Source organism: Haplochromis burtoni, unplaced genomic scaffold, assembly GCF_018398535.1.
Source record: "Haplochromis burtoni strain Fernald_Lab_line unplaced genomic scaffold, NCSU_Asbu1 Contig_2, whole genome shotgun sequence".
Lineage (NCBI taxonomy): Eukaryota > Metazoa > Chordata > Actinopteri > Cichliformes > Cichlidae > Haplochromis > Haplochromis burtoni.
The window spans coordinates 4,035,303-4,058,457 of record NW_024582363.1 but is presented as its reverse complement, the minus strand read 5'-3'; positions in this window follow the sequence as shown (position 1 = coordinate 4,058,457).

The window sequence follows — 23,155 nt, the reverse complement described above, 5'->3', positions numbered from 1 at the left end:
AAATATTGATCTCTGACAGATAAAAGCAAACACCATAATCTCACTCGGGTGAGCTGGTGAGTGAGTGAGCGTGCGGTGCTAGGGGAATGCACCGGGGGCCGGTCGTCCTGCCAACCTCTGTCTGTTTTATTACCTTTATTCGTCAACAGAATTTGCTTACTGCTCTGGGATGTTTATGTAAAGCCCCTGCAATCTGATAGGTGGTTGATATGACCATCTCTCCTAGTGACCCCCCCAGTCCCCCACTCCACCCCCATTCTGTCTACCAGACCACCCGTCTCTTTCCCTTCCATCAACCCCCCCATGACATTTTGCAGAATGCAGCACAGGGGCTCCCGAGGTGCTTCTGATGATTGCCGCTGCTTAAACTGCTGTCAGCGCTGTCAGGATAACAGTGATTTATCTCCATAGCACTTTATGGAAGTTAGTGTTTTCTGTTAACCTGAGCACTGAAATGCTGCTTGGTGCTGGCTTGCAGTCACATTAACCTGAATCAATCACGTCTTGATTTTTCCATAAAAGAAAAACCCTCTGTAAATAACACTCGAGCTATTGGCGCACTGAATACACTAAGCTCAATAGCAGCCCTGCTGAGCTCTGGTTGATGCACAGATATCGTTACCTGTTTCCAATATCCTCGTGCCAACGCAGGGATTTGATGCTTTGACTTGCGTGTATAATTTCTTCAAAAGGGGCAACACTTAATACCGCTACTGTCAAGAGATGCACTAAACCAATGGTAAGAATGATGGAGAGAAAAAAAAGTTTCCTATAAAAATCCTGGGATGGTGAAACAATAATGCACATTGTGTATGAAGCAGTATGTTCTTTGGTCTGACTTAAAATCTGTTCGGTTTCAGATGGCAGGTCCGTCTTGAGATAACAGAAAGACTTGTTTTGATGTTTAAAGCATTGCTAATCTCCTAAAGCTTTAGGCTACTCATCCCACTGCATATTTGCAGGGTTGTCAGTTTGAGTGTGGATGCAAGAGGATGGTCCTCTAAGGAAATGAATATTTTTTTTCAGTTTTTCCTTTTTAGCTTTGCAGACACTATTTGAGATTTACTGCAAACATTTGACCACCAGCCTGGTGTATTGACTGCATTTGACAAGCGTAATCCTTTTCTTCTTTCCAGTCACTTCCATTCTGCAATCAATCAGAGCATCAATGCCCTGTAGACTGCTATGAAGTGCAGAGTGTTCGATCATGAGCCAGGCACCTTGTGGACTTTCGCTATAATATAGTGATTGATTCATCTTCAAAGATATCTTAAGTGGTTGGCTGGGCACGGTATATAATGCCTTTTGTTGACTGCAGCCCTTTCTTTTTACCCAGCTTGCAATCCTTTAAAACAGCAACACAAGCACACACATCAAAACTTAACCCGAGACAAATACACGGTATCACTTTTGATGTGATTCATTCCCGCTCACCCCTTGAATTTCTCTTGTGGGACAGAACTTTGATTTGAAAAATGCTAAAGTGTTGAGTAGTGTACAAAAAGAAGATGCTCTTTCAGTCTCTTCGGATCTTTACTCTGACTTTCTTGTTTGAAAATTGCAAATTTGAACCTGAATCACAAATAGAAAACGGTTTGGATTAATCTTGCAGTAACCCTGTACTTTAAAGGAAAGTTGCAGCAGACCTATACTTTGACCAAACACACAATAAGGCCAAATAATAGACTTTTAAGTTTCAGTAGAGGCCAGACTAGACCCATAGGTCTGCAATACCTTTATGTTCAGTCAGATGTTTGAGTTAGAGTGTGTTCAGGTTTGATTGACCTATTTGGGCTGTGATACTCTTGATCATCTCTGTGAGCTGAAGTTTAATGCTACAGCCGTGTTACCAGAAACCAAAGGGCTGCTTTTGAGTGGAGCGAAAAGCAAGGATGGGTCGTGTGGTTTCTTGCCAAGTTACAAATCTGCCTTTTTATTATATCAACAGGATCAGCACCTTCAAAATCTTGTCCCAGAGAAAATGAAGATAGCATTTAACTCAGACAATGCACTTGTTCTCTTACCGACCAACAAGAGGTGTGTGTATGTGTGTGTGTGTGTTGGGGTGGTGGTGGTGGGGGAATAGAAGGAGATGTGGGTGGGAGCATTGCAGAAGTAAGGAAGTGTAGTAATTACAGCAGAGGCAGTGTCAGTGACCTCTAGATTGCACTATCTTGTCTCCTTTGTGCCTGCCTTTGCAGCCCGCCTCATTGAGTGAAATTGTATCTTTTCACTTTGGCTCTCTTAAAAATGTGCATGGTATTGGGAGCCAGTGAGGCGTGATTTTTTTTTTTTTTTAATGCCTTTTCTCCACCTCCCCTGCACCCCTCCCTCCAGCCTCCCCCAGCTGCCCCTCTCCTCCATCCCCACTGTCTTACTGGGAGGTATTTCATGAACAGCTGGGTCCCGGGAGAGGAGAGGTTAGTCAAAGAGGCGCACTGTGTATAATTCAATGATTATCAGGTGTGTGTATGTGTGCGTGTGTTTATATATGTGCGTGTGTGTGGCCCTCCCCCTTCTATTGGCAGGTGTCAGGTGACAGGCAGGCCATGTCACTGGCTGTCAGCTGGCTTTCTATTGGAGCAGTCACACTGTTCACAACATTACCATAAGCTGATGAGCAAGGCTTGGGCCGTCTCACGCTCTAAGCTGCAGCTCTGATGTCACATAGGAGAACCGGACAATGTCAGTGCTAAAACACCTAAATCTTAACAGCCTTCTTTTGTTATGATTTTTTAACTCATTTTGGGTTTTGATTAGTCTTAACCAGCATTTCTACTGCATGAAAAGTAAATGAACTTGAATTTTTGTTGTATGAAAATCTAAAAATTGTTTTTTTGAAAAGCCTGATTGTGATGGTTCCAAGCTTAGCAATACTTTTATGTAGAGTTTCTTTAGCTGCAAACTCTTATCTGTGGCAATACAGTTATAGGAAACAAAAAACGCTTTTTACTGCTACATAATCTGTTTTATTTGTTTGTATTTTTACAGACCACAGTAAGAATTTGGTCAGGGCAACTGCACATAAATGATCTGATTAGCGTTGCTTAGTCGTAAGTTATCTCTAACAGATAGTTATCTCATTAATAATAAATTTCTAAGATCTTAACATGCATTTCTCACTGTTATGTTATCATATTTTTAAAAAGATTCTTTATGTTTTTAAATGCTTCTGACAATCTCTGTTCCATATTTTAAAGCACCCTAATCTACTCATGTTGTTTTTAGAGGAAATAAATTTTATTTGATCGTATTTACAGTGTGCATGTAAGTAATCTACACTAAAAATTAAAAAAACTGTTTTTTGGCTAGCACATATTAACCTCTAGAATCTGCTACCTGAATTATGATAATCTTCGACAAATACTAACCAAGACCTCCTATTACTAAATTCAAATAAACTATTTGATGGGTTTAGATGTGAATTCAAAGTTTGTCTCACATTTCTTTCACCTTTTTAGCATGGTAATTGCTATTCTCCTCCTCAGCGGGGACCTGTTTGAGATGGAAGGGACATGTGAACTTCGTTCGATTCCTAGCTGTTGTTCCCGGCTGTCCTGTCAACATGGCGGGCCATGGGGAGCACAGTAGAGCTGGCATCAACACTTGCAGGACTTTTTAAAATCCAGCTTCTTTGATTTGTTATCACAGGTTATGTTTGCGAGTTCTTAGCAGTGCACTAAAATAAAAGTAAATTTACAATCCTAAACGTGCAGTATATTTGAACAGAAATTGGAATCCACATTCAACTGAGTTTTATTATGCATCGTGAATAGTGTTAGTAGCCTGATTGGCACACCAGCACCTGCAATGACAGTTTTTTTAGACGTCACGCTCTTATAAAAAAACTAAACAGCGGTATTCTTTTGCTTACAAAAAAGTAGATTTTTGAAATAAACAGTAGCTTTATTTCTAAAAGACCATCAGACACTTTTGAAGCTAAAGAGCACATAAAAACGGAATTTGTTAAAGTTTTAAAGGGTCCACGGAAAGTGGCAGCCCTGATCTGATCAATAGCATTAGCTGGGACAAAATACATAAAAAGGGAATCAATGCTAATAAAGTGAGCTCAGCCTCACAAGAAAGCCTCTGCCATTTCCATTCACCTCCAGATTGGTTGTCTTCTTTGTCTACTTCTGTGTGAGACATGGCTGACTATATGTGACACACAGTCCAGGTCAGGGATTGCATCTATTTACACTAAGGCCATCAGTGCAGTCTTATGTAAAAACATCCTGAATATCAGGACAGCAACTGATATTACAGTAATGCATACATGTTTCCTCAAAATGGTATTCCAAGTGCATGCAGTTAGACTTTTAATGGTAAAAGTGATGCTGAGATATGAACTTATTTGCTGTTAGGCAGCTTCGTTTTTGATTGGCTACAGAATGATACTATTGAAAAATCCAAATATTGTTTTTTAAGACATTGGTTAAAAAAATATTGAGCAAGAAGCTGGTAGGGGATTGGCATTTAAAACTTTTTATTAGTAGTAGTAAATCTGTTTTTACAAACAAACTTTACTATGGCAGCAATCCATGTAATATGTTTTTAAAACTGACCTGGTCAGAATGAACAGGTTCTTTGTTGGTCCAAGCTCTGACCTTTCAACCACCTTTTATGAAAATTGTGAAGGTAGGTTTTGCATAATCTGACAGAGAGGCATTTGTTACCACAATCTGGTGGAAGTAATGATTATTAACCTTCAGTTTCTAGCAAAGCAGCAAAGCAAGTTGTAATTCAAAATCGGAAAGAAGCAGTAAAACTAAAAAGAAAAATTCATTTCCACACATGATGCTTAACATAACACAGCAAATACTAAGTTTTGTCAGATAAACTTGATAAGTTTAGTGTGTAATAAACATTTTTCCATACCCTGAATTAAGTTGAATTTCATCTATGTAACAAGAAATCATCAAATGTGATATCTCAGGGTACTTGACACAGGTAAGTCAAGGCCTTGCAATATTATAGAGACCCAATCATTCACTTTGAGCAAGAATTTGACAACAGTGCAAAAGGAAAAAAAAAACTTCTCACCAGTCAGAATCTTTACCTAGTCTTGCACAGTGTTTAGAGAAAAGTCTATAAATAAATGCAATGTCCAGTAATGAATTATATTCCATCTGCTTGTAATGGGGTTTTAAATGTGAAACACCAGGACGCCACTCTACATACCTTAGCTAACCTCCTCACTGTATGAGAGTCTCCCTCTCTTGAGTCTCAAGCACCTGTTAAACTGTGAGAACACTCGACTGCATGACTGCGTTCTCAAAAAGAATCATAGTCCGTCAGCAAAAGCACAAAGTCTTTATCTACAGAAAAATAATTTTATCAATAAATTCAACACAGACTTATAATATTAATGTGAAAATTGATGCCCTCCCTCCTATTAAAGAAAATGCTGTGTTTAATCATGTATAGGTGGGCTATTAACAGCAAATTTATGAAATCTAGTTGTTTTTTTAAATGTTAGTCATATGGTAGTCTGTTATGAAGAAATGTAGAACTAACCTATATACCTTTCCTTTGAAAAAATGCTTATCTTTTCAGTGTTCCCTGAAATATTAAAGGACTTATGTAATCTTCTGTATCTGCTTCACCCATGTATAATACAGGATCTGCACACAGAGGTCAAGTTACCCAAGGCTTGTTTGATTTAATCTTCATTCATGGAATTAATGTTCATAGAATTTGAATGAACTCTTTTTTTTTATCGCACTGAAACTTGTGACTTTGTTTAACTTGACATCGAAATCATGTTAAAAGCCACAAACATACAAACACGCCTTAGTGTGTGAACCTTGTTCGGTTTTGGTGAATTAAGATGATATTTTTAATCTAATTACTTGAATCCAGTGCATATGGTGTTTAAGGGAAATTCTAAAAATATATATTTTAAGCAAATTATTGAACAATCTAAATATACTCTACCTTTCAAAGCAATTGTATGTGCATGAAAAAAATAAAACATTTGGGGGGGGGTGTTGTGGTCTAGTGTGATGTTTTACACATAAAAGGAGGTGGATTTACAAACTTTCTGCGTATTCAACATGCTGTTGACCAGAATAGGATATTTTCCAGCACAGTCTGGAAGCACAATTTCCAGAGAAAGAGAAAAGAGAACTGGTTAAACTTTTGTTGCTTAATGTGTGTGCACATGTGTGTAATTTAAACACACAAACACATTGGTTCTGGAGCACTCTCTGATCACTGTGATCTGGAGCACAGCGCCCCACAGTGGCTCAGTCTGGGACAGGTGTCCTCTCTCGCAGCTCCCAACTGTATGTGTGTCCGCTTCAAGGTGGACAGCACATTTACATAAAGGTGCAACCACTTTGCGCCTGTGATAATCAACACTGTTTATCGTTTGATCAGCTATGATTGATGCTCTGTTAATACAAATTTAAGTTAGCGTATTTTCCCTGCCAAGGGACCCATGAAGAGGTTCAATTACAGAGCAATCTCATTAATTCGAGAGCTTGTTACTGAGAGAGGACAGCAGGCTTTTTTAAATTCTGGAATGCAGATGTGTAAGGGACATAATTAGTAGATAAGAGTCCTAATTGGATCCTGCTGTGTGGCTGCAGAGGGTGTAGCCCTTGCAATGTTTTACAAGTTCCACGGTGTGGAAGTACACTTTTTTTTTTTTAATAATATGCTCACACACATGCGCCATCCGTCACATAAAGTGGGAAGGAGGCCCTTGTATTGTTAACAAATGATTATTGCTGAAGACAAACTTTGTTTATAGGTTGTGTAACATTAAAGGCACTTAAACAGATATAAGTACATGGATAAAATTTGTATTTGGAATTATAATTTGATATCGCTACACATAATTTATCCCAAATCCTTTGATATACCTGAGTTTGATAAAGTAGCAGTCCAGTACACTTTCAGTTAAAAGAGCATTTTCCCTCTTTCTTTTGGGTTGACAAAAGCGCAGAGGGAAGGCATCAGACAGTTGTGTGCGCCTCCTTCTGAGCACAGTTGTAATGTTTTATGACAGAGGTTCTTTTTCTCGGCCTTGTCTCCCAGGCCGTGTAAAACGTCACTGATGTGGAGAGCTAAGCAAATCCGCAGGGCCCCTTCAGAGGCATATCAAAACACCAACCACCCTCCAGTCCAGCACATAGAGGCCGACTTAATTACCCTTGTTAGCTGGCCGTGTTATTTAAGCATGCTTTTCTCCCAGTGGGAGGGGGACCTACAGAAGACTGTACTGATCAATGTGTGGGTCTCCCATGCACACATCCCCTCTGTGTTAGGAGCCCGATCTGTGCCGGGCAAGCACATAAGTGGCACAGCAGGACTGGGAGGCAGGACCGGGGTGGAGGAGGTGCCAGATGGGTGTGGGAAGGGGGAGGGTGGTGGTGCAACCCGGTACTGGCTGGCAGAGTTCCCCCAGCTGTGCCCATTTGAGGGGAAAAGCAGCCCAGAGGAAGCTCCATTAGTTCCTGGGCCAGCCCAGGGCCTGAGTGCCTGATAGGAGTGGCAGCAGAGCAGAAACGCGCTCTCCTTCTTCTCCAGCCTCAGTGATCCTCCACTCTCAATTACTTCTCTAAGAAAGGAGCCTACAGACACTGAACACATCCTCTGGAGCACTGATTTATGCTTCATTCACAGAAGTTTTTTTTTCTTGTTCAGTGTGAAAATTGAGAAGAGGTGTCCAAGAGCTGTACCTTAGTCTGGCTTATTATGTGGCAAAGGCCTTCTCAGCATTTACTGCACCTTTCTTTTCTTTTCTTTTTTTTTGAATAGTGTCAGGCTTGTACTTTTTCAGCGATAAAATACTTGGACCAATCAGTCAAAGAAATCTCCACCATGCATCATGTCTACAAGACAAGGACAAGTCTGAGTGAAAGGCTCAGTTTTCTATAGCCCAACAACCGTTTAATGATCAGATCCAGTCTCTATAGAAATGTATTAACTGTGAAGCCACTTTATCATACTGTTTTGTCTGAAGATTTGACTTGCTGGAGTACAAAAGTGGTCTGGCACACTTTTATAGAAAAGGATTGTGTTAACATCAAAGTCAGACATGCTCTAAGGCACTCCTCCCCACCCCGAGTGATTCATTCACATCAGTGTTTCTTTAGCCAAAAAGAAGCAGAAATGTCTGTATTCTGAAAGATGACACATTCACTACTCATTTTCTCCCTTCTTGGAACAAGTGAGGACGAAAAACACCAGAAAGGACCAGTCAGGAGCCTAAACGTCAGCTGCTTAATGACCCATATCGCTGTTAATTTCAAACTGTTTATTTCTTACACCCTGGTTGCTATAGGCCGGCCACTTTCCTCATTAAAAAAGGACAAGGTCACAAATTTGTGTCAGCTCTGTGATTTCTGTGAAGTTAACAACTCTTATCTCCTGCTAATCTATTCACCCCGATAGACAGTGTTGCAGAATTTCTGCATGAGACACAAACAACTGAGAAACACATGTTCTTCACGGTAAATTCGAATTTTTGACTCGATCTCTTTTAGTCCGAAGCTGATTTATTTCTGTTGTTTTAGGAGGAACACGTTAAAAGTCTGCAAGCTACCAACGGAAACAGATTAATTGTTTCAGTGTTTTACACATGTTTGTTCATTATGTCCTCGTGATAAGCATCTCGGTTTTCAAGGGTCAGGTTTTTTAACCTCTGTTCTTTTGTTTCTTTAAAGGAAAAACGCTTTAGCCATCTCTCCTATTTTCTTGTTTTTATTTGTCTCCCTTTTTTTGTAGTTGATACCACCTAGTTTGGTTTTGTGTCTGTGTGTCTCCATGTTAACTCTGTTTGTGTGTGTTTGTTTATGTGTCTCGTAAGTCTTGGCCAAGTAATCTTGGCCTGGTTGCCTGCTGTGCTGCCTGTCTTTCTTGCTTCCATTGACATTCAGACTGAGCAGCTGTGCCTCTTCATGTTTTTCAATTAGACATCACTTCAAACCAGCCTGTTTGGAATTTAAAAGGCTCCCTTTCCTTGTTTAAACACCCTGGAAACACTGGACATGAAAAACAAATCCAATTGTAGGGACTTTTTTTTTCTGGAAAAAATATACATCTATATGAGAAATTTTTTGCGTGTGTTGCCAGTGATGGGCAAAACTTTGACCTTTAATTAAGAGTGAATATGATTACTGCTGTGAAGGTACTCTTTAGTGATGGGGGATAAGAAGTGCAGATTATCAGAGGAAGGTTTGACTCACCTCAACAGGTGTTCCCTCTAGGTGCTGGGGAAAAAAAGGCAAAGGCCACAGTAGTGGGACTAAATAACCCAAAAGGTTTGCATTTTTCCAATCACAACAGAGGTGTCATTTATGTCCCCGTCACGAAGCGTGACCTGGACCCAGACTGAGCCCTGAGGAGACACGCTATTGATCTGCACAGCCAAGAAAGCCAGCTGCCATTAAAGCCATGACAGTGGAACTGTACGGCATCGATCGGCAGCGCCGGGGCCCCACCATATTATTTATAGAGGAGAGCTCCATCCACTACTCTCTTATGTCTGATAATTGATGGCAAGTGGGGCCTTGCTTCCTACCCTGACCCCGACAAACTGAAAGTCAGATGGATTACATCTAACACAATTATGATTGATATTATCAGATTACGCCACGCACGGCAAGGCATGCTGGGTGAGCAGAACTGGGGCATGCACTGTTAGAGGATGTCTGGCTTTATTCCTCCAGTGGGAAAAATGGTGAGCCTGTGGTGAAGGTGCGTGTGTGAATATAACTGAGTCAGCGCATGCAGAGGTCCCGGTGAGGCTAGCGATCCTAGAATATCCAGTACCGTCTTATCTAAGAATCAGATATAAAACACGCATGTTGCAGCCTGTGTGTACTCGTGCATATTAGAGCTTCCACCTGGTTTGAGATGACAATTACAACTCTCCTACAGGTAGTGTGAAACTATCCTTGCAGTTGACTCAAGTTAATTAATACATTTTCCAAAGTTGAAGTTGCCACATTGCCTCATTGATTTATTTCCGCCACTTTCATAAGACTCCCCAAGCAGAATGATTGGATTGAGATCCTCACATTTTCTTCCACCTCAGTTCATTAACATTGTTTTATGGTTTTGTGGGTTTCCCTTTCTTTTTTCTTTTAAAGGATTTCCTTTGTCTTGGTAGATGTATTTAAATAATCAGCCTAGAATTTTCCTAAAAAATTATTTTTATATGATTTCCCGTGAATAAATTCTACTGCGAAAACATTAGCTTGAAAAGGAGTCAGAGTGTTAAAAAATCAGTTTTGAAGCAGTTTTTGCTTGTAGATCCAAAATTTGACATTTGATTTTGTATGTTTTTATCTACAGTGTGAGAAAGCTTCTCTATGCTCACTCACTTGGTTATGAAACCGCTATTGTAGATGAGGCTGGCTGAAAGTGGTGTATTCACAGAGCTACAGGAGCATGCAGCACAGACTCTTCCTGTCCCATCAATGACCAGCATACTGCTCTCAATCCATTTCTTTATGTAGTATTATTATGAGGTTTACTTGCATTTTTTTCCCCCTCTAATCCAATTATTCTGAATGACTATAATGTGATTCAGACATTGTTTATTATTCAATTACAGGACATATCTCTCTCTCAAACATGCAACGCTTGCTTGTAAAGCCCCTCTTTATAACTAAGAAGTTTCTGCATTCTTTGGAGTTCATCGTGATGGGGAATTGAATTAACATGACAGAAGGAGTAGATCCTTATGAGACTTAAATTCTAACGACAAGTCTGTTAAAATTCATTTTCCACTCTGATTAGATTTAGTGTGATCATCACGACTTCACAGATATGTCCGTTCTTCATTCATATTTGAGGGAAGAAAAACATAAATCTCCCAAATTGGTTCCAGTCTCTTCTTGTTAAAATGATGGAAATTTATAGCTCGACTGTAGCACAAGGTCTCAGCCGTTTGTCTCTCCCTGCCAACATCAGCTTCATAAATACACCAACAAAAATGTCTTGAATGGTCACAGCAATTGCCCCAGATTAAATTAAATGTACATCTTTCTCCTGTTAGATTTGTATGCCCAATTAGTTAGAAAAACGAAGATTCTGACTAGATACTGATGGTGGTTTTATGGCACAGTAGTGCACAGACTACATGTCTGCATAGTGCTTTAGAATGAGATACATAATGACTTCCAGTAGGTGCTGGTCTCCCATTTTATATATATTACTACTTTAAGTAGCTGTGATAGATTTTAGGGTTGGAACTGGAGAGTGTTCGCATTTAAGGTATTCAAAAGTGAGCATCCTTTGCTGATGGGAAACTGTAGTACAGTAAATAAAATGTATATTTGAAAATCGTTATGTACATGTGACTTACAGTCTGTGATGTGTGCACAGCACAGTGAGCTGTAAGATCCCTGTAACAGTGAGATGAAGTGAAGGAGGGGACCAGGAACAGACTGGTTGGCTGACTCTCCTGTCTCTCTGGCCAAGTGCATTTTAACACCTGGAGTCCTGGCAAGGTCCTCTCCAAGCACTACACTAGGAGTTATTAAGAGCCCCCAAAAAAGGTGATTCAACTGATGTGGGTGGGGGGTATTGAGTGTCAACCAAACATAAAAAAACAAAAGAATTCCCATTCAAAAGATGGTGTAGCATTACACTCCTGCTAATCTTTATCAGCCTAATTTAATGGTTTGTGATATTTGATTTCATTTTTTACTTTAGCAAAGAGAGGAGGTACTATATGTATGGTGAACATATGGCACATATTAGATTACTCATATATTGTTTTGTTTCTGCAGTATCCTCTTTCTCATCCACTGGCTTCATGCAGCATATGTTCTCTGCCATTACTCATATCACAGAAGCTATTGAAGTTTATCTGGTATCTGATACCAGCAGTATGTTATATGTTCATAAACGGCCGCTAAGCTCCAGGTAACTTTTTTTATCCCCCTCAAAAAATTAACTGTAAACTTGTGGCAAACATGGCTCCAAATGCATTTACCTGTTGTGAAAACCTGTTTGTTTTTTTTGAGCAACACTAGCCTCCAATTATTCAGGGTATTAATCATGCAAAACAGCAAATTGCATCACGTGAAGTTGTAATTTTGTTCTTAAAGATTTTTCCTCTTCTTATTGTTTACATTTTTTCGAAACTACCATAATTTCTGCACGCTTTTTTAATTAGCCCTAATTTCAAGGCACATCTGAGGCAGATAGTCATTCTGCAGGTATTTGCTCATAAACCAAAGTGAACCAAACTAGGTTTTGACCTGAAAATGAAATCTCACTGCAATCACAGTTTTACTAAACAGAAAAAATTAAACCTTCCAGATGGTTCTAGAAAAATGATTGAATCAAAAATTATAGCACAATAAAGTGTTTTTTGTTTGTTTTTTCAATTTCAAAGTGTCTGGTTTTGGATTATTCCTTAGGAACAGAAAATCTATGCCGAAGCCAAATTATGACACTCCAAAAGCAAGCAGTAACTGCAGAAAAATCATTGTAAGCATAGATCACGTCTATGGGTATAGTGATTTTTGCAGACAACACAGGTGCAAATTTAAATATTTTGATAAATGATCATAGATAAATTCTTTTAAATACATTTTTGCAAACAATAAATATAAAAACAAAATAATAATGTTGTGAGATCAAGCCTATTTTCTTTCTGCTTGTACGGTGTGTCCTTCTAAATGAATCATCAATTGTCTCCTGTCTCTGTCATCATCTAAATTGTATTATAAAGTCAAAATGCAGCACAATACATCTTCAGCACAGCTATTGTGGCAAGTAATTGAACATATCAGTTCACAGAAGCTAATAAGAGCTAGCTTTGTAATGTAGGAATTGTACATTGACAAACGGATTGCATTTACTTCTTTCTGCTGTGCTTATTATCAGTAAGTTGTAATATAAATATGCAAATCTGCTGCTTGAACTTTACAATCCTCAGTTGAGGCTATTCATCTCCTTTAAAGTGTTCATTTACATGTGGAGAGCCCCCATGCATCAAGCCGTGTCATTTTGAAAGCAAATATTAATCAATTTTGCATTGTGGATTGCCCCGGAGCGGTGTGTAATACATGCAGTGTCTCAGCTGGGATGGATGCACGCAAACGGCTCCCCATTCAAACTTCTGATAACTGTGAAGTGCAGGCAGCACCATTAAGTGCTATCACTAAGCTTTATCATATGAGGTGCACACATGCTCCACCATTCCCAACTCTGGACCTTTTTAAAATAGCTTTGTTTACAGATAAAACAACCTTGAATATAATGCTAATTTCCTTTATCCCATCTAGATACACCCAAACGCAGCTACTGTATTCAGGCTGTATTTCTTTGACAGACGTCTCCTTGCGTGCTTTGGACATGCAAGACAAAAATACCATATAAGTTGTCTAATGGATAATTATTTTAAAAAAAAATTAAAGCCAGATGGCTTGTTGTCTCGTTGGCTTACTGGTGATGGCACATGTGTTAACTGACACTGAATCTTCCATATTGTTCAGTTGATAATACCTAGTGAGCCACCTACGATAATCTTTCAGGCTGAAGTTTGTCTGAGTCATGCAAACTGCTGTATTTCAGCTGACGCGGTCTGTTAATGTTGATACCCTTCAGAACTTGTTAAGCTCATTCCACTGTTCAGCAGCATGACTATTCAGTTTCACAGGAAGCTACAGCAGTTTCACTTTAGTGTAATGGATTGGAATAATACTGTGATTTCCTGTACTCAGACTCATGGCCCATGTAATTTGGTTGTCGGCATCATGATGTTGTACTAATGAGCTCTCAGTGTTGTGTCATGTTTTCATATGGCACTCCTTATATTGTCTGCTGGTGATGGTGAGAGTCTTTGGCCTTGTTACAGAGCTTTATAAGCCATGATGGATTCATGTCATGTTTATCCATCTGCTCACATGCCCAGAGCTCCTCTCTTCACGGCTGCCTTAGCAGGAAAATATGAGTCTGTTTGGGGTCTTTCTGTTGTCTAAAAACTTGTAAAATGTGGTTATATTCAGTTAGTCATGTTTTCCAGGCAAATTATTTCAAATGTTTTTGGTGATTTGTTTTTTCTAGCAACAATATGAGAATGTGGTCTTGAATGAAATATATCAGCTATCGATAAGAGAGCCATGAAGTGTAGTAGATGCATTCCATAGTCCTCAAATATCAGTCACACTTTAGCTCATAACTAAAAACCCGAGAGTAGCATGTTATGATCCAATGGTTTTCCTTGAAAGTTCTAAAAACACTGTACAGCGATATGGGGAAGAAATAAAGCTTGCAAAGTAATCTACTGTACAGTAATGTATCTGTGCAAAATCTGTGAAAGTCATCACAGTTGCATGGCACCTTTGACCAGTGCAGTACAATCAGATTTTCTAGCTTTGTTGAGGAGCTTTGTTCTAGCATCACTGTCATCATACTGAGTAATACCACATTTGGCAAGGCCGCTGGCGTTTTGCAGGCCGTGTAACCAACCTTACCAGGCAATCTGACAGGCTGAAACAACAGTCTTGATAAAGCCAAGCTAGCAACTAAGTAAAAACTCAGCATACAGCAAATACAGCAGCCTGCCCCCATTTCCCTAAGGGCTGCCTCCTACTCAATAGCGTCAGACACGGCAGACAAACGATGATAAAGTGATCCTCTCATGACTTTGACAGGCCCGACAGACAGCGGCAGGTTTGGCTCACGCAATAACGCCAGTCAGCCAGACTCAAAGAAGAGCAATGAGACACGCGTTTCATCTGCAGCTGAGCAGTCAAAGCGAACACCTACCCTCACAGCCAGGTCCCTAATTATTGCAAACCACTTACTACTAAATAAAGAATATTGCTGCTGTCAGAACAGTCTCACAGTCTTTAATTTAGTTTTTAGAATTTCTAGATGACAAAAAAATCTCTTTTGTCAGGAACAGGAGGGTTATTTTTAATACAGTATACAAACATATTAGTTTGTTGATTCTATTCACACTAAATCTTGGAAAAATATATTAATGTTATGAGAATGAATGTGTTTATTGGTCCAAGTGTGAGATGTGTAAACACAAAGCATGGTAAATAGTTTTAGTTTCCTATTGCTCTGAAACTATTTCTCTATGCGGTGACCTGTAATGACAGAAACAATGCAAGTAAACACAAAAACATTGTTTTTTGCTGTCATTTCCTAAGAATCAGAGGAAGTTTTCTGGTTTCTAAATCTAAATTTGTGGTCATAAGTGCGTGGTTATAAGCACAAGCCTTAAACCTGATGAAGGTAGTTAAACTGGCTGCAACAGAAGACTCTCATAATTGCACAGCAATGTCTTTGAACCTACCCACCATAATTCTGATATAACAAAAATGCATCTCAAACATCTGTATCTGTAGCACAAACTTGTACTCCTTCACTGATCACTATACATGATTACACAACTTCCAGACTAGGTGCACGAGGGCACCTATCAGCCACATCTATGGTACCAATGACAGCGGCACAATGGCTTGATGACATTAAAACGCATCTAAAAGTGAAATACAAGTAAATGAATGAACAGTATTTTTTTTACTGTTTACATATACCAGTTTAGTCAAATGCCTTGCTTGATCTTCCAGGTAATTTAAAGCACCAGGAAGGACTATAATTGCTTTAAAGAAGCAACAAGGCCACAAGGAGAATGGTTGAGCCAAAGGTCAAGCATGTAATATCAAGGAGATCGCACAACTGTCTCCACTGCACAATAGCTTCCAGGAAAAGACACCATGTAGCCATTTCAGCATAAGACATTCATTTCTCTGTTAATTATAGTCATATTGCTGTATTGAAGTCCAGTGTTCTTTAACATATTCTTTGTTTTGAGTCCTTTTTGTCTCAGGTAATGGAATGTCAGCTCAGTGTGATTCCCGTGTGCTGCAGAGTGTTGATCAAAGTGACCTCTGCACCCCTCTGCTCCTGCAAATCAATACACGCAGTCAACAGGAGCTGACAGAAGCAGGCGCAACATATAATAAATGACAATTCACCAACACAATGGCAAGAGCATATCTGACAACTGCTGCTCATGGCAGTCATTTTCATGTGATGCCAAGCTGTTATGTTCAAAGTGGGATTCATTTGCCAGGACTGTCTCACACAGATGCTGATATTACAAGGCTGACTTGTAAGCACCTCATCCCCCAGTCATATGTTCCCGCTGAAGCTGTCCCAGCCAAGTGCTGACAGAGGCAGCGGTATTACAGTTGTATCTTTTTATTGTTGTTGTCTTTCAAAGGGAGCTTATATTGAAAGCAATTTTCCTCTTAAGGGAGCAAATTGTTCACAGAAAATTGTAACTGCCATTGCTTGGAGATGATTGGCTGCATCTTTTGGTGTTGGCAGCCAGGAATGGAAGGATTTCATATGCGGGATTGGAGAGGAAGAAAAAAAAAAAGGAGCAGCGCATATTAAGATGTGTTGTGAAAAATGAGTGTGAATTTTCACACACTCCGGATGATGGAAAAGGCTGCTGTTTTTTTGTCAGGTGGAGGAGAAACAGAAATCTGTGTGTATTTTGTTCTTGTGCAAAGAGGTAGAGGCAATGTGTTGTGGTGATGGGAGGTGCAGTTATCATAAACTACTCTGTGAACCTATCAGAAAAACTGTCCATTTCCCTTCATGTTTTGTAGCTTTGTAGGGATCAAGAGGATTTGTTTTTGCTGGCAGTTTTCCCAACACCTGAAACAGAAGTAAAGGGACATCTGGGTTGTGTTGTGGACTAGGAAGCTAAAACGTATGTCAAATGGCTGCTTCTAAAACAATGAGAGGGACCAGCAAGGCTCCCTGTTCCCAGACAAAATCTTTGTAAACTGCACATATTTAAATTATGACTGGCTTATAAACATACAGAGCATATGGTTTAGCCATCCTTTTTTTCATAAGCACATAAGAAATTGAAGAATATTTTGACAGTTCTGCCTGCATTGATCTTAAAGTCTTGCACACTGCCTTTAGGAAATGCTTACATTTTAAAGCTTAGCTTTTAATCGAAATTTAAAATGTAAGCATATATATTCACAGAGAAGGTTTCACATCATGAGGGTAGAGGTTCGCTAAGCTAAAAACAAACCATAGCAAAAAAGCTGCCCTATCCATGGTTAGGGTTGGGGAGGGACCTGCAAATCTGGCAAACCACAAATATTTTTTGGCAAGAGTACAAAATAGTAAAACACAAATATGGTTAAAAACAATGACAGGCTAAGACATTTCAGGGAAAATATCTCACATGCATTCAATGGAATAAACCACAAGATATCTGAATCATGGAGAAAGCTGATCTGTATTGCATTAAAAAGCCTATCCAGATCCATTCATTCAGTAGAACTGTTTAGAAATTATAATCAGACTAACGGTACAAAGTGTTGTTACAATAGCCACTAGGGCGGAGTTAGCTAGTCATCAGCGCCAGCTTCTGTAGATATCTCTAAAGTCCAACATATAGATTTCAAAATTCTTTTTCAATCTGATGACAACTTTCAAGATTTGGAATATTTTGAACTACCAACATTACAAATTGCACATTTAATACTTCTCTACACACCTGTGTACAGGACTTAACTCGCAGTGCCAGCTCTCCTGCAGACTTGCTCCCCCTAACTTTTTCCCTTGCATGCCAAATTACGCCTTCTATGCCAAGGGGATTGATTAGGGAACAAAGCCAGACAGTAAATTCACTGCTAGAATTAGAGACTTCTCTTTGCTGTATGGTTAAATAAAATGTACTTTTATTGCAAATTCATTTATTTATTTTGGTACTTTGTCTTTAATATTTAATAATGTGTAGTTCTTCTGATTTCTACCATAGTAATAAAAAAAATATGAGCTTTATATAGCTCTGCAGCTTGATACCAAGCATGAATTCTAAAATAGGTTTACTTTTGGTTACTGCCAGTGGTGATGACCATCAAATGAATGCGTCAGCTGTTGCTTGTTGTATGCTGTTAAAATGCAAAGGGATCACATGGCTGTCCTCGTGTTTTCATTTAACTGTGAAAACACAGAAAGGCCTTAATAATGATGTGGTTTTCAGCCTCCCTAAGACAAGATGTGAAGTACAAATCAAATATGCATGTCAAACTGTTTAAAAAGAAAGCAAATGCCATTCTAAAAGACAGCTGTGTATTTTATTTCTGTTTTCAGTATGTGTTGCAACAATGATGAACCATTGCATCTGGCCGAAATTATTGGTTAACCATGTAACCAGCCCAATCTGACCTAAAAACTGATGAAACCATGTACAATGTTTAAACCACAGTAACTGATGCTTAAGATCTTCCAAGATAGACAAGAAAACAAAAATTCTTAGCAGTCATAAGAACATCATTCAGCTGAACTGAACATTCAAATTCTCAGACTATAAAAGTATGATCCATCTATTCTTTGACTATCCCATTCAAGTTTGAAAAAGGGCTGGAGCCTAGCTGTCATGGATTGGGGGGAGCACACCGTCACCAGTCTGTCAGAGGACTATTACAGAGGGACAGAAAACCATTCATGCTCATATTCACACCTTGGGTCAATTTAGAATCACTGATTAACCTAACATACAAGTCGCTGGCAGGAAGCCAGGGTACAGAGAGAGAAGCTTTACAGGCGCAGGAAGAACATACAAGCTCTACACAGAAAGGCCTCAGCTGGTCACTGGATTCAAACCCAGGACCTTGCTGTGAGGCAACAGAGGCGACATGTTAAGAGTTCATTTACAACAAAAAAAGTGTGACTTCCTTTAAAGCCATACTTCAATCTATTGCTGTCTGTCTATTCTCCAGTAAACTGCCCCTCGACATACCACATCCTCCCTCCTCCACCATCACCAACAGGTCGTTACAGCTGCTGCTAATTACCCACATACTGACATTTCTCTAACTATAGACATAATGAATTATGAAAGTGACAGAGCCAGACTAAACTCACTCAGCAAACATCATGCCACACCTTCCACCAAACCTGTTTGTTTTGGGCGAGCTTGCCTCATCCATTAGTTGTTATTGTTTTTTCTAAACATGACATTGATTCAATTTACCACCAATCAATTTCAAATTGTTCTGACATTTCAGATATGACCTTAAAGCCAGGCAGTCCAAGAACTATGATTAGGATTAAACTTTTGTTAATGAGGTGATTTCTCTTCACACGGGGCCGTGTGACACGATAGAACAGGAGTGGTCAGTAAAAATTAGATCAATTATTGTGAACGAAACCGCTTTAACTTGATTACCTTTGCACTCGCTAATTTGTGTAATTAATAACCTCCCCTCAGCTGCAGAGAGCAGTTTATTAATAACAATCTATATCTGTGCTCCTTAATGAAATGGCAGGGGCCAGGCCATCCGTTCTGCAGGTAATGTCATAATCAATGGTGCCCAACGCACATGTTAATTACCGTAGTTATTAATTGTTACAGTTGGACTTGGATGCTACATGCTGTCAGCCCCTTTGTCCTGCTATGTATAGCAATCAGTGGATTGAAAATGGCAAATCTAATTAGCCATTCAGCAAGCAGGCTGGGAATCCAAATGAGACGGTATCAGCCCTGACAGCTGGCAGCCGAGGCGCCGTTCACACTGGGCCATGAACAAAACCGGCATTATCCACTGCCCCGGGAACAACAGGAAAAGGCATGTATCGCAAACTAATAAATACATTCACAGCAGCAGCCTGCCATATCACACAATGGTCTAATGAAATGCTTGCTTGATGCCTTTGTTTGGGTACAAGGAGTGTTTATGCGTTTATCTGTACAGAGTGCACCTCGTCCATCCTGCAGGCACCAGAGAGTCATTTTTAAGGAGGAGAGGGATTCTGTACAAACTTCTGGAAACCATTTTATGTAACTGATAAAAAAAAAAAATTGATTAAACCGATGATTCAAAATCCTTTATTAAGATGAAAAGAGTAAAAAAATAAAGTTGAAGTTTTATTTCAATATGAATTGCAGTCCTGTGTATTTATAATAAAGATCAGCATTTATATAAATAAAGATGATATTATAATAATATAACCCACGTCTAATCCATGAAGCTGCTCCATTCATAGTGAGGTTTTGTATGTTTCATAAACCCTGTCAAGAGCTCATAAGAAGTTTTCCTACAAAGACAATAATGTCTGGATGGTCTCCAGCCCCTTTGCAACCCTTGGATAAGCATGATGGATGGATGGATGGATGGATGGATGGATGGATGGACCTTCAGATTATCATTTGTCTCTTTAAATAATTAGTGTGAATGCTTGTAAAAGCATTCACAGTATTGTTGTTGTAATCTTTATTAGTGTGAATGCTTATCAGCATTCACAGTATTGTTCTTTTAATCTTTATTATTCCATTTTATATATTCCGTACGTTTTTCGGCATCTATCTCCTTCAACACAGTTCAACTTAGAAAACCCATTCAAACACCATTAGATTCCTCTTCTTTAGGACATTACTGCTTGTATTTTTCTCATTTTTAACATTTATATTTTTTAAATTATTCAACTTTATTCAACAAAAATTTTCCATGTAATTCAAAGGGAGGATCTTCAAATTCTCATTCACCTTACTCGTCTTTCAACTCTAACTACTTCCACATACATTCACATAGAGACACCATTAAAACTTTAAAACGAAGCCAAGACATTGAACTATTCAGCTTGTATTTATCTATTTATCGTTTTATTTTAATGAAGTTTACTTTAAGTGTTCAGATTTGTACTCATTTGTATTTGACTACATTAAAGTAATCAAATAAAGACAGTTTTGATAGAGCTCCTGATTACAGATGGTAGGTTGGGCTTGCCAGAGGTCGTGCGTTTTCTCAAGTCTATTTTCTGTGAGACAAGTTCTAAAGGATCTTCTCGATGGCACAGCGGATGTTGGTCAGAAACACTTCATTTCCCTTCTTGTTGAAGTGAATTCCATCCTGTCCGAATAGGGTTTCGTCATAATATCTCAGGGAGGGATGTTCAATGATGAAGCCTCCAAAGGAATGAACTGCCTTTCTCATGATTGAGTTTACAGTTTTTTCGCCCATGTCCATCATGTACTTTGGATTTCTGTACCTCCACACTTGGCATTCGTTGATGCAGGAATATAGGATTGTCATGAAGGGGATCCTTGCATGCAGTTCAGTCAAGTCTTTAGTCATTGCAGAGGAAAGTTCCTGGGCGGATACGAGTCCCAAGTCGTTCCCGCCTGCATGAATGACCAAAATATCAGGTGGACTCTTTCTGAACATCAACTCTGCATCAAAACGAAGAAGGACGCCATCCCAGCGCATCCCTGTTTTTCCAAACCAATGAACATTGGCATCAAGTCCAAAGTTTTCTCCAAACTCGTGGCATGCTGCCCATTCTCCCCGCTTTATTTAACTTGAGCCGATGATCCATATGTTAGGTACCCTCTTCTGTGTCTTGCTCATTTCAGTGTGACTGCAGGGTCTCTCTTTAGAGAAACGCCGTTGCTTCTTTGCTTTATCTTAAAATATTTTCTTAAAACTGCTGCTGTGTCTGCAGCGTTTGCTCTACGGGTCTGATTTTACCCTCAAAACGTAGCCATCGCTGTCCTCTTTCATCCAATGTGTTTACTATTGTACTAGGTGTTATGGTTCTTTCATAAATGTCACCAATGCACAGCCTCCTCCCTCCAACTCTTCCATAGACTCTAATGTTAAAATGGCTCAGAAAGTTCGTTTGAAAATCAGAAGTACAGGCTGTCTTTACACTGTCACCACGCCAATATAATAAAGTCCACAGGCATGAAAACTGAGAATTCGATAGACTAGACATTGCTGCCACTCACGGTGAAAGAATTTTGTCAATACGACTTGTACTTTTCATTTGGGAACAATTTGTTTCGGCCTGACTTTTCTGTTCATTTTAAGCAGCAAAAGTGAGGTGCATGTCTGTGTGCATGTATATGGAGCCATTGGGTGCAGTCACTATAGCAACCAGGCTCACACCTGCCTGCTTAACGAGCTCTCTCTCACTCTGCCAAGATTCATCTTAAACACTTCTCTTTCAACTGCTGCTGTGTCCACAGTGTTTGCTCTACAGCCATCATTTTACCCTCAAAACGTCGCCATCGTTGTTCTCTTTCCAACACAGTCTCTTTAAAAGCTCAGGGATGTAAACCATCCAAGTGGAGGGATCACATTTTAGTCATTCAGTGATTCAAAGAGTATGAACTTTTAACATTCATTCAGATGTTTTCTGACTCTAAATTTTCTTTTCTCATTACTTAGGTTTTTCTAATTTACATTTAAAACATTTTCAGCTATTTTCCAACTTCTTCTGTGTGAACATCAGCTTTCAAAAGTTCTGCACTTTGGTTTTCAGGTGAAAATTTCTGTATTTTTCATCTTATTCAAAATGTATAACTTAAAATTCAGCAATTAATTCATTTCAGTGCATACATTCAGATTCAAGCATTCACACTGCAGTTTCTTCAGAAAATGCACTTTCTAGTTTTACCTAATTGTTGCTATGGTTGTGAGAGGAAAGGGTTAATAAGAGTACAAAAGGAAGCAGGATGTGGTTTACTGACACCAACCATAATGTGGATTGTGACATAAAAAAAAACCTTAATATTCCCGTTTTTACACAAAGTGGATGACAACACGTAGTTCACAATAAAGCAGTATGCCTTGTGTGTGTCTGGTGTCAGTCTCCATATGCACTGCGCTTATATAATTAAGGGTTAATTCATATGAAATCATGGCCAGTAACTAAATGCTATCACGTGGGTCAAGGTTAACATTAAGAACAGCAAACAGTAGGCAGAGCTGATAGCAAAAAGGTCACAGGTTTCAATTTCCACAATGTGCAACCTGCAGAGACGATGGGGAAAGAGCATGCACGTGTGTGCTCTCAGAAAACCGTGCATCTTCAACTTTGCATGAGTCAAAAACAGTGTTTTTAGCATTATAATAGAGTAATCCCATTTTAAAGTTTGTCTTTTTTATTGATAAGAATATCACAAAAAATTGAGCATTATTAAGGATTGTTTGTTTTCTCCAAAAATAAAGGTTACTGCAAAATGCTCCACTGCCATCACCAGGTGTTATTACTGTGACTGTTGTCCAGTACTTAGTGTCTCATTTTTTCATACTGGCACTTGACATGTTGTCATGTATTATATTATATTAGCATTACAAGTAAATCTACTAGTGAAATGAATTCATTTCACTCTTTTGCAAGCAGG